Source organism: Eptatretus burgeri, chromosome 1, assembly GCF_056783735.1.
Source record: "Eptatretus burgeri isolate ZD-2024b chromosome 1, Ebu_testis_v1, whole genome shotgun sequence".
NCBI lineage: Eukaryota > Metazoa > Chordata > Myxini > Myxiniformes > Myxinidae > Eptatretus > Eptatretus burgeri.
This window is the reverse complement of record NC_140961.1, coordinates 9,836,730-9,855,069: the sequence shown is the minus strand read 5'-3', so window position 1 is coordinate 9,855,069 and position 18,340 is coordinate 9,836,730. Positions and strand designations below refer to the sequence as shown.

The following is an 18,340-nucleotide window of genomic DNA, read 5'->3' as shown; positions in this document are numbered from 1 at the left end:
CTTCCTGACCCGGATCTCATCCAATGGTACTCCATCTCTTCTGGATCTGATTTTGACCAATTTCAATTAAAATATCTGCTGTTCTCCCTCAGCTCCAATTGGTTCATCTGACCACGTGCTTGTCAAAGTAAACATCTCTTTGGCTGTTATTAGAGAACCACCTCAGTGCCGTCGAGTCTGGCATATCACTCAGGATGACTGGCAGGGACTTCAAGCAGCCATCAAACTTCAAGACTGGTCTCCCCTCTCTACTTCCTCCGACATGAACTCGTCCTGAGAATTCTTTCAAAACAACTTGCTCTCTCTCGTGCATAGATTTATCCCATCTCGTCTTCACTTGTCATACCCTTCCTCCCGCCAATGTTACACTAAATGTTGTGGCGAGGCAGTTGTCCTGAAACAACGGCATCTGCCCACGTGTCCTAAAAACCTGCTCTGCTGCTCTTGCTCACCCTCTCTCTGTTATATTCACCCTCTCATTTGCTCTTGGTCATCTGCTTGGAAATCAACTAACATTACCGCTCTGCATAAAAAAGGTGCAAAAACAGATCTCTGCAACGACAGACCAATCAGACTTCTCCCAATCATCAGCAAAGTTCTGGACTCCATCATCACTTCAGACATTAAATCCTTCCTCTTCTCCAATGGCTTGATTTCTGCTCATCAATTTTGTTTCAGACCAGGTCACTCGACCCTGGATATGACACTTCTACTCTCCCTACAATGGATGGAGATCCTCAATGCCAGCCATGAAATGAGAGCCATATCCCGAGACATATCGCGTGCTTTCGATACGGTCTGACACCCTGCCCTGCTCACCAAACTCTCTTTCTATGGTATCCAAGGACATCTCCATTCATGGCTCGCCGACTTCCTCTCCTGTCGCAGCCAACATTCTCGTCATTGTCGCAGCCAAGAACCGTTAATGGAGTTCTCTCATCCCCTCTTCCTCTCCAGGCTGGAATTCCTCAAGGCAGCGTTCTGGGCCCTGTTCTTTTTCTGATTTTCATTAATGATCTCTCTGACTTTGGAGAATCCTCTTTATCTCTTTGCTGATGACTCCACCCTCTGCTGTACCATCTCGTCGTCCATCAGATCGGCAAGCAGCAGCTTCTTTACTCTACAGATCTGGATAAAATCACAACCTGGTCCAACACATGGAACATGTCTTTCAATCCTGACAAATGTCACACTCTCACTTTGTCTCTCTGAAAAGACCGTCTCGAACCCCCCCCCCCCACCATCTACTTTCTCAACAATCCTCTGGAAGAAGTCCTTTCATTCAAGCTTCTGGGTCTCACTATCCGCCATGACCTTTCTTGGGAAAGCCACATTTCTAAGCTGGCTTCCAAAGCCAGTCGCCTACTGGGCATCCTACGTCATGCAGTGTCCTTCCTTGGCACACCTGAGCTCCTGACCACATACAAAGCTATCGTCCACAACCTGATGGAGGACTGTTCTCCCCTCTGGGCTGTTGCTGCTGCTTCTCACCTTTCTTGGCTTCACTCTGTCGAAACCAAGGCATTTAGGATCATTGGTGTCTCCCGTGATAAGGCTGAGTCTTTGCGTCTCTCACTCTCTTACCGCAGGCAGGTTGGTTGTTTGTCTGTCTTCTACCATCTCCTCTCCAGCCTCATCCCCTCTGCTCTGTTTGAGATATATGTCCCCCCCCCCCCCCATATATCTGCGGGGTGCTCAAGGTACACCAGCAAACCCCTACTGGTAAAACTTCCAAAATCAAGAGTCACTGCTACTCATCTTCACTCTTTCGTTCCTCTTTTTTGCCGCTTTTGGAACAAACTCCCACACTTTTCAATCCCACTCTTCGTTCAAGGTCTTCAAAACAGCTGTTCACTCCCACCTCTTATCTTCCTCCATCCAAAACCTTGATCTTTTCTTCCCCCGTTAATCCACTCCAAACCCACCTGCTTCAAATTCCCTGTTTTCCTTCCTGAAAGTCCCTGTTGTGTCCATCTTGTTTTCCCTGTGTATCCCACCCCATCCCTCTCCATTCCACAAATCTCATGTTTCTGTTCCCCACTGGGTTTTCCTTCATTCTCCCACCCCTCTTGTCTCTTGCTCCCCTTGTTGTGTGTGTCTGTGTGTTCGCTCCCATACGAGCCTCGACAGTGTTTACAAAAAAAATATATGCATGTCGTATATATTGCGGGAAGTGCTCCGATGATGTCACATTATCACGTGACCTTAGAGCTCATCATATCTGAGAGTGTAAGTGTCAAGTTTATTTGGTTGGGCACATTTATCTATCAATAGCTGAATCAAATTCGATGTTACTTGTCAGTGGTTTAAGGATGACATGGACTATTTATTCTAGAAAATCAAAAAGTATAAAGAGGTTTATAATGCTTTGACTACTCCTCAAGGTTCTCCTGATACCCCTACACACTTGTCCCATTGATGTGGTAACACCAAGATTAATGTCATCAGAGTAAAAAATATTTAGGACAGGTACACAGACATTTCAGGATATGAGCTTTGACATCTTCAACATTTGTAAACTTAAAGCCACCCAGATGTTGTTTGAATGGTCGAAAGAGATGCAAATCATATGGTGATGAGTTTGCGGTGCACAAGGGATGGTTTAGATCTTCCCAAATCATCTCCCACGTGAGTAATTGTAATTACATTTGCCATGTGATGGTGAGTATTATCAGGCAATAAAGTCCCTCCATGAGACAACATACTGGGAATTGTCTGGACATTAATCTGGGAATTGCTTATCTCACCTAATTGGGTAACACCTCACTGTCCTACTGTACATTGATGGTTTTCCCCTTTATGTTCATGAAATACCACATGCTTAATCATGAATGTTTTTGGTCATGAGGACCAAGAATGCCTGTAGTCCATGCTATCTCACTTTGACTTTGCATGAAATGATGGACCAAGATCACATCACCCGTCACAATCTTCTTCAAGAAATCCTCTTCTTTTCTCGACTAAGCATTCCAGGATATTTGATGCAAAGACCACCGTGATGATAATGGTGATCATAATACGAGTTGCCTTATTCAGAACTTTGATGCAGGAGGAGGACATAGGTCCATAAAACCAGTGCTTTTAATATTATCACCGACCTATAGTTGTTTGCCCATGCTCTATCCTTTTTAGATGGTGAGCATCAATCAATAAAGCAGCTCGCACCATTTTTAAGGTCTTTTATACGACTCGGCTGGGGTTCAAACCGCCAGTTTCTCAGACTCAGGACACGCGGACTAACCATTAAGCCACCGACGCTGGTTGGTTAAAGGTTGGTGAAGAAGTTGGTTATGCTTCCAAGGCTGGTTAAGAACCTAAGGTTTCATCAAATTTGAGGTTCTTTTGTCGCCACTTTGTACCAACCTGATTGAATTTCAGATGAGAATGAATATTTCCACACTTAAAACACTGACATCCGATTTTTCTCCAATTTATGGATACGAAACCGGTGATTATCCCAGGTTAACTCTTCAACACATTCAATGTTTCAGTGACTGCCGTTGGTTGCACATTCGAACGCTCAAGATCGCTCATCAATCCACAGCCCTTTCAACCTCATTGTACCATAAAAACACACAAATAAGTGGGAAAAAAACGTCACCGAGTTAGACAGACAGTCACCTGTGAATCTCAGTTGGTTTGATGCTCTCCTTCAAAAGAAACTTGATAATACGCCACTCCTCTACTCAGTACATGTGACTGTTGGCTGCTGTATTTGTTTTGCCAAGGACACCATCTTGGTCTTCACCAGCATTGATGTCACTTCCTGTACAATTCAGGGTACCAGTACATTAATACATAACAACATTGCACAAAACTTCAGCATTGACCTACTTTTACAAGTACTCCAATAAAAATGCCATGTCATCCTTGAAGCATCCTACAACATAATCTTTGAAACCCATTTATACAGCATCCATAGAAAGTCTACACCCCCTTTTCAAAAATTTTCACCTTTTGTTGCCTCATAGCCCTGAATTAAATTCCATTAAATCAGACTTTTCCCACTTTTATTTACACATCGTAACCCACAACTTCCAAGTGAAAAACAAAAAATATAAAAGTTTCAGAAAATTAATTCAAAATACAAAACTAGAATATCTTGGTTGGATAAGTGTCGACACCCTCCTTGTAATAGCAATTGTAAATTAGCTCAGGTGTAACCAATCACCTTCAAAATCATGCACACCACGTTAATTGGCCTCCACCTGTGTTAAATTGTGGTGATTCTGATTATTTTAGAATAAAATCAGCTGTTCCTGGAGGTTTCCTCTGCTGGTTTGTGAATTTCACAGCAAAGACTCAACCATGAGCCCTAAAAACCTTTCAAAAGACCTCCAGGATAAAGTTGTGAAAAGGTACAGATCAGGGGATGGGTATAAAAATATTTCAAAGGACTTGGATGTCCCTTGCAGCACAGTTAAGACAATCATTAAGAAGTGGAAGGCATATGGCATCACCAAGACCCTGCCAAGCTCAGGCCGTCCCTCCAAACTGGATGAACAAGCAAGGAGACTGATCAGAGATGCCACCAAGAGGTCAAAGGCAACTATGAAGGAGCTACAGGCCTTTAAGGCAAAGACTGGTCACTGTGTGCATGTGCCAACAATATCCCAAGTACTACGCAAGTCTGGCCTGTATGATACGGTGGCAAGAAGGAAGCAATTACTCAAAAATCCCATGTTGATTCCCATTTGAGGTGTGCAATAAACCACTCTGGAGATTCTGAAACCATGTGGCAAAATGTTTTGTGGTTTGACAAAACCAGGATGGAACTTTTGGCATAAATCCAAAATGTTACGTTTGGTGCAAACCCAACACAGCACATCACCCAAAGAACACCATCCCTACTGTGAAGGAACTGGGACACTTGCCAGGATAGAAGGGAAAATGGATAGGAGCAAAATACAGAAAAATCCAAGAGGAAAATCTGCTGCCCTCTGCAAAAAAGCTGAAATTGGGCTGAGAGTTCACCTTTCACCATGACAACGACCCAAAGTACACAGATAAAGCTACACTGGAGTGGCTAAGGAACAAACAGATAAATGTCCTTGAGTGGCCCAGTCAGAGCCCCGACCTAAATCCAATCGAAAATCTGTGGCATGACTTGAAGATTGCTGTCAATTCACGCTCCCCATGCAACTTGACTGAGTTTGAACAGTTTTCCACAGAAAAATGGGAAAATATTGCCCAATCAAGGTGTGCAAAGTTGGGAGAGACCTATCCCAACATACTCGCAGCTGTAATTGTTGTGAAAGGTGCTTCCACCAAGTGGACGGTGGTGGACACTTATCCAACCAAAACATTTGAGTTTTGTATTTTTAATTAGTTTGCTGAAATTTGTGGAATATTTTTTTCACTTGTATTTTTTTCACTTGGATGTTATAGGTTGCATTGTGTAAATAAAGGTGGAAAAGTGTGATTTAATGCAATATAATTCCAGGCTACAAGGTAACACACACACACACACACACACACACACACACACACACACACACACACACACACACACACACACACACACACACACACACACACACACACACACACACACACACACACACACACACACACACACACACACACACACACACACACACACACACAAGCATTTAAAGGCCATTTTCCCTGCTAAAGCAGGGGTTAGCCTTGCGAGCCCCATGACAATCTTCTCCACTTTACCCTGTTTTCTGCATCTCCCCTTCTTAATCCCCTTGCCCACATTTCCTCTTCCACCACATTTAGCCAAGTTTTTCTCGGTCTTCCCCGTCCTCTACTTCCGACTACACTCATTTCCAACACTCCTCTCACCCAGTCACTTTCATATCCTTCCTCAACACCTGACCCAACCATCTCAACCTGTTTCTCTTCACAACCTCCATCACAGACTCTATTCCCATCGTCTTCCGCAAGTCATCATCTGTCTTCCTCTCTCTCAACGATACTCCGCACATCCATCGAACCATTCACATTTCGACCCGTTCCAGCCTTTGTTGCTGCTCCATGTTCAGTACCCATGTCTCACTCCCATAAATCATCGTACTCCTCACACATGTAGCATACAGCTTTCCCTTCAGCTTCAACGACACTCCCCTCTTAGTCAGCACGCCACTCAGTTCCCGAAACTTCTTCCATGCACATCTCACTCGAGCAACCGTCGAAGAGTCTGATCCACCTTCTCCATTCAGCATGTCTCCGAGATAGCAAAATGTTTTCACACCTTCCAGCTTCACGCCATCTTCGCGTGGAACCCCATCAAATGCTTTCTCCACATCAACAAACCCAAAAAACAACTTCTTCCTCTTCTCCATGTACTTCTCCTGCAACTGCCTTACAATAAAAATTGCATCTGTCGTTCCTCTTCCTGGCACAAATCCAAACTGCATTTCGTCAATCTTTACCTTCTTCCTTATCCTCTTCTCCAACACCCTTTCCAATACCTTCATTCCATGCTCCAATAACTTTATTGCTCTATAGGAGCCACAGTCCAGAGGGTCACCTTTCCCCTTGTACAGAGGGACGAGGGTACTCAGTTCCCAATCCACTGGAATGCGGCCTTCTTTCACCACCAGATTACAGATCTCTGTCATTCTCTTCACACCCCAACTTCCCGCTGCCTTCATCATATCTCACACAACTCCCGTCGGCCCTCCTGCTTTTCTACTCTTCATTGCTCTTATAGCTTCCTCGACTTCCTTCTCAATTATCTTCTCTGCTGGTCCGAAAACTGGGTTACTCTCGATGTTGCTATCCCATTCATTTTCTACATTCAACAGCCTTTCCATATATCTCTTCCATCTTCCTTTAATTCCATCTGAGCCCACAACGATTTGTCCCACTTCATCCTTCAAGAAACTCACCCCCGTCACATCAAACCTCTCTCTCACTATCTGCTTTGCAATCCTGAATACCGCTCTCTTACCCTCTTCAGAATCCAAACGTTCTCCGAACATTTTCCTATGGGCCTCCTGCGCCTTTGCTACCTCTTTCTTTGTAGCCTTCTTGGCTTCCTTATAACTTTCATGTGCTGCCTCTTCTACCACCGTACCCTTCGCCTTTTGCCATTACTTGAACTTCTTCCTCTTCTCTTCAATCGTCTTTCCAACTTCATCACCCCACCACCATGTTTCCGAGTGCCTCGGTGGTCCTGTTGTCCATCCACATACCTCACCAACGGCTCCCAATACACTATCTTTCATTGACATCCAACCACTTTCAAGCTCAACCACATCATCTTCAACCATACTCAGCCTCTCTCTTAATGCTTCCTTCATTGGCGCCTCTTTCAACCTCCACACCTTCATCCTCGGTTGGTACTTCACCCGCCGAATTCTCCGTGCACCTTTCACCCTTATTTCGCAGACAACCAGGTGGTTCTGTGAAACAGTCTCCTCCCCTGGGATCACCTTTGTGTCCCGGAGGTTTCCCCTATCTCGCCGACGCACCATCAGGTAGTCAATGGTTGGCGTCGACCCACCTGACGTGTATGCAATAAGCTTATTATCCGCTTTCTGGAATTGAGTATTACAGATCAACAAATCAGCTCCATCAGCAAACTGCAAGATCCTTTCACCTTCTCCATTTCTCACACCATATCCATAACTCCCATGGACTCCCTCAAAACCGTCTGAACTCCTTCCCACATGTCCATTCAAGTGTCCTCCAACCACGACAACTTCCTCATCTTTCACATTTTCCATCAACTTCTCCATCGCACACCAGAACATGTTCTTCTCTTCATCGCTTCAACCGACCTGCGGGGCATATCCTGAGATGACGTTCACCAAGAGCTTTCCGATCACGATTCTCACCATCTTAGAAGAGCTGGAGTCCCATTGGTTGGGTCACCGGAGATCTGGGTCGGGAAGTTGACAGATTGTGTCAGTCCCAATGAGTAACAGAAGTTTTTTGCTGAAGTGCCATGGCAGGGGAGAGAGGTACCGACACCCAACCAACTGCCATGATGAAAGTTGATGTCACCACATATGAGGAAGAGAGAGTTGGGATGAGAGGCTATACGCTGATCCATGTTTTTGGAGAGATGCAAATGGAGTCATCACTGTTTGGTGGATTGCACAACACACACATAAACATGAGGTGGGAGTGGAGGGGAAGCCGTAGCCAGAGGTATTCCTGGGGGTGTGGGGGAGAGAGGGCAGTGCATGGAAAGTGAGGATTCGAGTCTTTGATGAAGAGAGCAACTCTGCTGCCAGAACGAGGCTCAGCTCAGCCATTTTGAAGGAGGGAGTAACCAGGGAGAGATACAAGGGAGTCAGACACGCCTTGAAGGAGGAAAGTTTGCTCAGCAGATTATGTCTGGGTTGTCAGTGGCAACTTGTGTAGAAAGGTTTGTCAGGTTTGCGTGAAGGCCCTGGATGTTTGAGGTCCATACTGTAAAGGACGAGGGAAGGGGGAGGAGGTTTTGGGTGTAGGGGAGGGGAGGGGGAGGGTAGGATGAGGGAGGTGGGGGGAGGTAAAGAGAGTAATTGAAAGAGCATGGAGGATTGCAGAAAAGCTTGGGGAGAGAGCTGGATTAGATGGAGAAAAGGCTCGGTGGTGATGGGTTGATGTACCGTGGGGAGTAATAAGAGAGGGGGCAGAGGGCAGTTGAAGATGGGAGGAGGTGGAGCGATGAGGTGGAAGAGAGAGGGTGGGGGAAGGATGCACCTTTGTGGATGTGAGGGGGGCAACTTTGGGAAGGAGGAGTGAGGGGGGAGTGTGGAAGGAGAAGGGCGAGAGCGGAGAGTTGAGGGAGAATGGTGAGGAGGGAGAGTTGAGGGAGAAGGATGAGGAGGGAGAGTTGAGGGAGAAGGGTGAGGGGGGAGTTTTTGAAAAAGGTGAGAGGGAGGCTTGGAGGCGGAAGAGTGTGAAGGTTGCTTTTCAATGGAGGGTTGAGAGGGAAGCTTTGAGAGGGAGGAGAGGCGATGAGAGCAGGCACAGCCATGGTGCAGGAGGGCGATGGGAGAGGTGTGGAGAGGGGAAGAATGAGACTTGGTTGAGGTATGGTGAAAAAGAGAGTGGGCAGAGGGTGGTACAATATCTGAGGGGTTGGGAAAAGGGGGAGGTGTGCAGGGAGGAAGGAAGGAGCATGTTTGAAATGTTGAGTGGACTGATTGAGAGAGTGGGATATCTGTTCGGTTCGAATGGAGCCCACAGATGCGAGAACACCACACAGTTTGGGACATCAGAAGAGGAGCTGATACTGAAGCAGAAGATAGTGAAGAGGTGCCAAGAGCGGAGGTAGGATGAGGGACAAGATGGGAGGAGTAAGGAGAGGAGCAACATGGGAGGGGTAAGGAGAGGGAATAACAGGTGAGGGGTTAGGAGGAGGTATATATAAGGAGGTGGAGTGACTTGGCACTGAAGTTGGAAAAAGGGACGATTGATGGAACACGAACATGCATTGCAAACTGGGATTTTTTTCACTATTTAAGTCAGAGATGTGATTGAAGACATTACGTGAGGGTTGCAATTAGGGTGAATTAAGAGAATGGAGAAAGGAAACATTCTAACAGTGGGACATTTTAGACACGGGATGAAGTAAAGGTCCAATTGAAAACAGTCTTTTAAAGAAGAACAACAGTAGTGCATTACGATACAATCCCGAGAACCACACGTGTGAAAGAGGAAGTTGTAACATTTTAAGAGACCGTTTTTCTTTATTTATTTATTTTGATGAAGATTGTGTAAGATTAGGTGAAGGAAAGGTTGAAGAAAAAAATCGTGAATGTGGGTTGACAAAAGTAGATGGTACATCGGCCGAAGAAGGAGGAAGAAAAGTCGGCACAGGAAGTCATGTGGTTACGTTGGGTTTCAGGTGAGGAGTAAATGGTTTTTTTTGTTGTATTTTACATATTTTAAGACATGAAACGGAGGGTATAGTTGAGAAAGATAGACGGAAGGTGGAGGAAAAAGTGGAGAAAATAAAAGCTGATGATAATAAGGAGAAAATACAATAAACACAATCACGCACATGAATAGGAAGAAGGGGAGGCTTCAAGGAAACCCGACATGAAAAGAGGTCGAAAACTCAACAATTAGCACAAGTTTAAACACAAGACTGAACGAGAAACACAAAGAGAACAAAATGACAGTAAAAACGCGACAAAAACGACCGGAAAACTTATCTTTGAGAAAGTCGGCGTAGACCCTGAAGAGGAACCGCCACCGTCGCTCAAGAACCAGAACCAGAGGTTTTCAATTCTTCAAACAATTCTTTATTTCCCATTCTTCAAAGCAAGAGGGCAATAATCGCATTAAGAATTAAATAATTTAATTAAATAATTATGATCAATTTAAACTCGATGTCTGCGATCACAAAGCGATCGCCAAGGATAAGGCTCCCCCAGCGGCCGCTATCAAATGATGGCCATCTTTTTTTTTTTCAGACCGCCATGTGACCTTAACCTTCAACTTTTCGGGATAAATTGTAAATTAAGAAAATGTGTCCCCATCTACAATCTATCCATAAAACTCATCATGAAAATCAGGAAAATTATTGAAGTTACAATCAAAAAGGTGTTTTTTTTTTTGTTAATTAGGTCACAGTCAGAAATAGTACGTCACGGACACTAATCAAATATCATGAGCACAACTTCAACGTAGGTGCACCATTATGATGCAAGAACATCTTGGAAGGCCAAGCAGTCTTTGAGATTCCGCTCTCGATAATTAGGTCATGATCTTAAAAAATTAAGTCAAGGTCAAAAAACTGTGTCAACCCGGCAGACTTTGTATTCCCATTACTGATGCAAATTTTCATTCCGAAAGTCCCAGCCGGCTCTGATGTATAGCTCAGACATTGGCAGAATAAATAGGCAGAAAAAAAAACCTAAGTGGTGGTTTCGTACTCTTGGGGGGGGGGGGGGATCAAAGAAACTCTGAGATACCATTAAAAACAGGAGGCACTAATTGTAGAAACAATTAAGCCTTCCCCTATCCTTAATTAAGAGTCGTTAAGACACGTAAAGAGGTTATAAATTAAATAACGATGAAACATCGTTGTTTTTCATTCAATTCACAATCTCGTGAAATGACTGAATCTCACGATATGTGATGGACATACAAACATCGATTACATTTTCAATTAATTACTTAATTATCGACCTCTTCCTATCATTCGAAGGACTACTGTCACTGGTGAAGGCTGGTGCTGGTGAAGTTACCTTTACCTTGGAACTTGTCTAGTCTGGGTTTGATTCCCAATCTGACTGTAAACGGAGGGGATTGAGGTTTCACAGACAAGGTACGACCTGACGACGTGTAGATAATGTGAGTTATCACCAACAACCTGAACACATTTCAAAATTCTAACCAGATCGAGATAAATGCCAAGCCTGGCCAGCTAGTTCGTGAAAGACTTTGGCCAGAGGCCTTCCTCAACCGACCTTCACGAGAAGTTGGGAATAATTGGGGTCGTTAAGGAAGTAGTTGTGGAGCGGGAGATTGATATTTTGTGAAGACGTATGTTAGGTGGTGATAATTTTGCCAAAATATGCGCCACCACCATTAGGTCAGTTCAGAGACACTGTGTGAATGTAGTTGTTTCGCTTCTTTACCAGGCTTGTTCTATAAATACCGCACGATTTCGGAAATCTCACACTCGGGTTTTGAACCACGTGCAAGGCCTACAAATAAACACCACTTAGGGAGCTGGTTCACAATCTCTGTGCTTGGCTCTAGGAATCTCATGCGAATGTATTTTTAGTAACTTTTTATGCAGTTTAGCAAAAGCATGTTGCTTGGCGTAATTCAATCAAAGATAACTCATGCATTTTGATTACCCATTGATCATGTAAAGTCTGAAAATGGAATTGCTTTTAACCTTGAAGATGCTCCGACAATCTATTGTGTCCATCGAGTGATTGAAAACTCCATTATCAGTGCAGGTTTATGATCGGTGAATGACGACTGAGCTCTCGTTGAATTCATCGGCGAGTTTGGTGATGCATGTGTGGATGCTTGGTGACATGATTTTGAATTAGCAGAATAATTCAGTTGAATAGTTTATTTGAACTTATACTTAGCATCCTTTTGGCCAAATTGTGTGAAATTGCATAAGATAGAACTTCGAGGTGTTAAACACCAGCAGGGGGACCCGGCGTTGTCCGGTATGGTACTGTTCCACTCCTGTAAGCATTTTGAAGAAATAATTTTTTTGTGGGGGGCCAAAAACCCTTCCCTACACCCACTAAAGAATGCGCTTGGAGATAATTTACTATTACCTTTCACATAGCTACAAAAGCTGAGACAACTATAGAACAATTTAAGAAAAATCCCGAAAAATCCAACTTTCTTTTTCGAATTTTTCAAAAAACGTTCCCCCCTAAAACACTCCCCGACACTCATTGATGAACCTCTGAAAGTTTGACGAAGATCCGTTCAGCCATCTCTGAAAAAAATGGCGACAGACAGACAAACATCTCTTTTGTAGTGCAGTGTTGAAAGCAGGAGTAGCCTTGCCATGCCGTGAAACACCACTATGGTGGCAGTTTACACCTGAATCGGGATTCGAACTTAGGCTAGACAACTCAGAGGTGTGCATATCTCTCGGCTACCCTGCCAGCCCCCATATAACTCCATTTGACTCCAAACATTTCCAACAAAACCAATGAATTCGAGATAAAAAGTTATTTTTGTACCGTTCTGATGTCTTACTGGTTGAAATCGATTTTTCAAGCGATTTGAACAAATGAAGGAGTCCTCTTCACCATGATCTCGGGCGATCTCATAATCAAGCAACAGCATTCCAAGGCACGGCCTTGGATTCACATGTCTTGGTTCTTCCAGTTACAGTTTCTAATAATCTTCCAGCTTTCCTCATTTTAATCTTTCCCACATCCTTATACTGCAACACAAATCTCACTCTAAAATGGGCTTTTTGTACAACGTTTGAGACACTTTTGCCTGCACCAAAACAAAACCCTGTGTGATAATGTGGGACTTCTCCTGTTTACCCACAATTCCGGAGAATGATTTTGTATAAAATCTAAAGAAGTATTCATACCGAGTCATTTGAATTGGGGTCACCAACCATGGGAAAATGTGGTTTTCATCGAGTATTCGCTTTGTGTCTGTCTCTCCTGCAGTCCTCGGGGAAAATACTCCAAAACAAAGCCAAGGATATGCAAGTCATTCAAAAATGGATGAAAATGTTCTGTTGATAGTCATACTGCTTGCTTTGGTGTATAGAACACTGATACATTTCATTGCGGCACTTACATATCGGCACGATTCATGTGCAGGCTTGATGGGCCGAATGGCCTCTTCTAGAGTTGAATTTCATTGTAAATTATTGTATATTGATAGATGAAGTTCACGGGTGTGGATATTACCCACGCACGATTGGCCAAATGGCTTCGTATACGAGTTCATATTCGAGCTTTTCTTGTCGTTTCATTGTCCTTTTCGAAGGTTTTGACATCCAGGGTCTACATTAATCAAACAGAAGACCAAACACCGCACTCAAGTCATCAGAGGGAACCCGAATGAGTAAAGAACAAAGATGGAGCCATTAGGAAGAACCTGAAGAGGATTCGGGTTTCAGCTGCAACTCCTCTACCTTCAAACACATCCAGGCACAGCCAAGTGAGCCTGATTCAATTATTTTTTTTTTGGACGAGTTCACCTATCTGCAGACACTGAAAAAGAAAGAGAGAAAAACAAAAAATTATTCAGGAATTCATTTCCCCAAGACAGACAGACAAGCCAGTCGCCGACTGGGAATCCTCCGTCGTGCTAAGTCCTTCCTCGGCCCTCTTGAGCTCCTGACCACTTACAAAGCTTTTGTCCGTAGCCTGATGGAGTACTGCTCTCCCCTCTGGGCTGGTGCTCCTGCCTCCCACCTTTCTCGGCTTCACGCTGTCGAAACCAGGGCATTTAATATCATCGGCATCTCCCGCAATGAAGCTGAGTCTTTGGGCCTCTCACTCAATCACTGCAGGTTGGTCGGTGGTCTTTCTGTCTTCTACCGACTCCTCTCCAGCCTTGCCCCCCCTGCTCTCTCTGCGATTTGTCCCCACCACATTTCCACAGGGCGCTCAAGGTCCGCCAACAACCCCCTTCTGGTAAAACTACCAAAATCACGAATCACTGCTCATCTTCACTCTTTCATTCCTCTTTTTTCCCGCCTTTGGAATAAACTTCCTCACTCTATTCTTTCCCATTCTTCCCTCCAGGCTTTCAAAACAGCTGTTCACCACCACCTCTTATCTTCCCCCATCCAAATCCTCGATCTTTTCTACCCCCGATAATCCACCCAAGCCCACTTCCTTCATTTCTCCTGCTTTCCTTCCTGAAAGTCCCTGAAATGTCCATCTTCTCTTCGCCATGTTCCCCGTCCCATCCCCATCCCTCTCCCTTCCACAGTTCACCTAATGTGTCTGTTCCCCACTGTTTTGTCCCTTCCACTCCCGCCCCTCTTGTCTCATGCCTCCTTGCTGTGAGTTGTGTGTTTGCTCTCATACGAGCCTCGACTAAGGTATACAAAAAAAAAAATAAAAAAGATAAAGAAAGAGCAAAAGATAAAAGAAAAGAAAAAGAAAGAAGGAGAATGAATAAAGAGAAATGTGAAAAAGTAGAAAGAAATAAGTTAATCAGGTATGGAGTAGATCTTTGAAACCCTTCATCTCTTACTTTCATCTGTCATCATCATCATCATCATCATCATCATCATGCCCAATGAAGAGCATTGGTGCTGCCGAAGCAGTTACGAGGCTAAAATCCTGGACGGGTCACCACTCCGACTCAGGAAGTCAGGGCAGGAATTTGTAATTTGTTCAGCATGGTGGCGATAGCTCGCCGACTCTTCACGAAAGACACCGTGGGATCTTTAGCGTCCACAAACTGATGTCAACAGATGGGATGCCCAGTTTAACGTCCATCTGAGGAACGGCACACACATTAATGAATCATCCTACCTGTGAAACACCAGGTTGAGAGTTTATCGCTGGGTCGGGATTCGAACCCAGGCCAGACAGCTTTGAGGCGAGTGTGCATGCCTCTTGGGCATCCTACCAACCCATCTTTCACGTTCCAGTCACTAAATTCCACTCTCATTACAAATGCATGATATATATTTTAATGGAACTCGCGCTTCAAGGTCAAAGGCCACTCGAGGTGGGGGCTACAGAAGAAAGTAATTATTGGCATTATGCTCTAAAAACCACAATTTGTCCTTTGGCTATTCCTGATTGTCTTGCCAACGTGAAATGAATCTTTGACCTGAACTTGTGACGACTTAACCAAAATACACCTTTCCTTCCAGGTGTCGCCTGTTCTACTCCCAGTGAAACTCCTCTTTTTGAAACTTTTGGCAAAACCCAAAATGTTTTACTTTGGAAGCTATCTTATAAAACTGTCCACAGCTTTCAAAGAAAATATATTGTCAGGTAATATTATTTTGAGATAGCAAAGGACATTTGCTTGAAACAAAAAAATGACATTTGTTATCTACCACACTCTCCTTCCCTCATCCTGCATTCCCCCTCCCCTTCCCTCCACTGCATCCAAAGCCTACTCCCCTCACTCTTCCCTAACAGTGTGGACCTCAAAACATCCAGGGCATTCACCCAAACCTTACAGATCTTTCCATACAGGTTGCCACTAACAAACCAGACATAATTTGCCTAACAGAAACTTTCCTCCTTCAAGACATCTCTGGCTCCCTCGTATCTCTCCCTGGTTACTCCCTCCTTCAGTATGACAGACCTGAGCCTCATCCTGGTGGAGGAGTTACTCTCATCAAAGACTCCATTCCTCACTCTCCATGCAGTGTCCTCACTCCCCCACACCCCCAGGAATACCTCTGGCTACGGCTTCCCCTCCACTCCCAACTCATGTTTACATGTGTACTGTACCGTCCACCAAACAGTGATGACTCCATTTACATCACCCTCTCCACAAACATGGACCAACTTCTATCTTCTCATCCAAACTCTCTCTTCCTCATATGTGGTGACTTCAATTGTCATCATGCCAGTTGGCGAGGTGTGGGTACCTCCCTCACCTGGCATAGCACTTCAACAAAAGACTTCTGCAGCTCATTGGGACTGACACAATCGGTCAATTTTCCGACCCGGATCTCAGCCAACAGTACACCATCTCTTCTGCGGTTCTTGAAAAAAATGATTTTGACCAAATTCCCTGAAAATATCTGCTGTTCTTTCTCCGCTCCAATCGCTTCATCTGACCACAAGCTTGTCAAAGTGGACATCTCTCTTGCTGTTATTAGAGAAACACCTCAGTTCTGTCGAGTCTGGCATTTCACTCAGGCCGACTGGCAGGGACTTGAAGCAGAAATCAAATTCAAGACTGGTCTTCCATCTCTACTTTCTCCAACATCAACTCATCCTGGGAATTCTTTCAAAAAAAAAACTTGCTCTCTCTCGTGCACAGATTTATCCCCTCTCATCTTCAGTTGTCGTTCCCTTCTTCCCACCAATGTTACACTGAAGCTTGTGGCGAGGCAGTTGTCGTGAAACAACTTGCCTTTGCCTCATGGAAGGCTAATCCAACTGCAGGCAGTCTCATTTCTTTCAACAAAGATCAGAACAAGTGTGTGTCTACCCTCAGGAGCCAGGACCTCTCTGAACTCATCATCAACTCATCCACTTTCCTCAGGAAACAACATCTTTCTAATCTCAAGTCTGAACTCTCAAACCTGTTTCCCTCCTTCAAATCCTGGTGGAATCGAGTTAAGTCTGTTTCTGGTGTATGTTCCCCCTCCATCCCCTCCCTTACCTCAAATGGTCACACAGCTGACACTGCACGTGAATAGGCTCGATGCCTAAATTCGGTATTTGATTCGAAATCTTGTGTCCCAAACCCATCATTTTATGTACTCACCTTACCCAGTCGCACCCAGCTGTTCCTAGACTGTGTCCTTTTCTCCTGACAAGGAGGAGAGCTTGTTGTCAAACCTCATCTCAGATTCTGCAACCGGTTCAGATTGCATCAGCCCATGTGTCCTAAAAACCTGCTCCTCTGTTCTATTCACCCTTTCATTTGCTCAAGATCATCTGGCATCTGCTTGGAAATCAACAAACATTACTGCTCTGCACAAAAAATGTGCGAAAAGAGATCCCTACAACAACAGACCAATCAGCCTTCTCCCAATCATCAGAAAGGGTATGGAAGCAATCATCGCTTCAGATATTTAATCCTCTCTCTTCTTCAATGGCTTGATTTCCGATCATCAATTTGGATTCAGACCAGGTCACTCTACCCTGGATATGCTGCTACTGCTCTCCCATCAATGGATGGAGGTCCTCAATGCCAGATATAAAATCAGAGCCGTATCCCTGGACATATCACGTAGTTTCGATATGGTCTGGCACCCTGCCCTGCTCACCAAACTCTTCCGATGGTATCCAAGGCCATCCCCACTCATGGCTTGCAGACTTCCTCTCCCATCGCAGCCAACGTCTGGCCCTCTTCCTGTCCAGACTGAAGTTCCTCAAGGTAGCGTTCTGGGCCCTGTTCTTTTTCTGGTTTTCATCAATGATCTCTCCGACTCTCCGGAAAATTCTCTTTATCTCTTTTCTGATCACTCCACCCTCTGCCATATTATCTATTATCCCTCAGATCAGCAAGCAGCATCCTCTTCACTCTCTGCAGATCTGGATAAAATCACAAGCTGGTCCAACATGTGGAACATGTCTTTCAACCCTGACAAATCTCAAACTCACTATATCTCTCTGAAATGACCGTTTGGAACCCCCCCCCCAATGTACTGGTTTTTTTTTGTATACCTTGTTGAGGCTCATATGAGAGCTAACACACAACGCACAGCAAGGGGGGGGGGCATGAGACAAGAGGGGTGGGAGTGGGAAGGACAAAACAGTGGGCAGGACTTTCTCAACAAGCCTCTTGAAGAAGTCCCTTCATTCAAGCTTCTGGATCTCACTATTTGCCATGATCTTTCTTGTGAAAGCCAAATTTCCAAGCTGGCCACCAAAGCTAGTCGCCGACTGGGCATCCTCTGCCATACAAAGTCCTTCCTTAGCACACCTGAGCTCCTGACCACATATACAAAGCTTTTGTCCATAACCTGATGGAGTACTGCTCTCCCCTCTGAGCTGGTGCTCCTGCCTCTCACCTTTCTCGGCTTCAAACTGTGGAAACCAAGGCACTGCAGATCATTGGTATCTCCCATGATGAGGCTGAGTGTTTGGGTCACTCACTGTCTCACCACAGGTCGGTCGGTAGTCTTTCTGTCTTCTCCCATCATCTCTCCAGCCTCATCCACCCCTGCTCTGTCTGCAACATTACCCCCCCCTCCCATATTTCCACAGGGTGCTCAAGGTCCACCAACAACCCCCTTCTGGTAAAACTACCAAAA

General features: G+C 44.7%; 1 long non-coding RNA gene across 7 annotated transcripts in view; it reads right to left on the bottom strand.

Moving 5' to 3' along the window:
- Nucleotides 1–18,340, bottom strand: part of LOC147033838 (uncharacterized) — a 143,431-nt gene that overhangs the window by 62,011 nt on the left and 63,080 nt on the right. For 6 of the 7 annotated variants that reach the window (XR_015055593.1, XR_015055596.1, XR_015055600.1 and 3 more), the window contains 2 exons: nucleotides 7,812–10,229; nucleotides 3,622–3,766 (listed from right to left, as the gene is read on the bottom strand). This is a non-coding gene — a long non-coding RNA (uncharacterized LOC147033838). Of the gene's footprint in view, nucleotides 1–3,621; nucleotides 3,767–7,754; nucleotides 10,230–18,340 lie in introns of all 7 variants that reach the window. The other variant, XR_015055595.1, reaches the window with a different exon arrangement.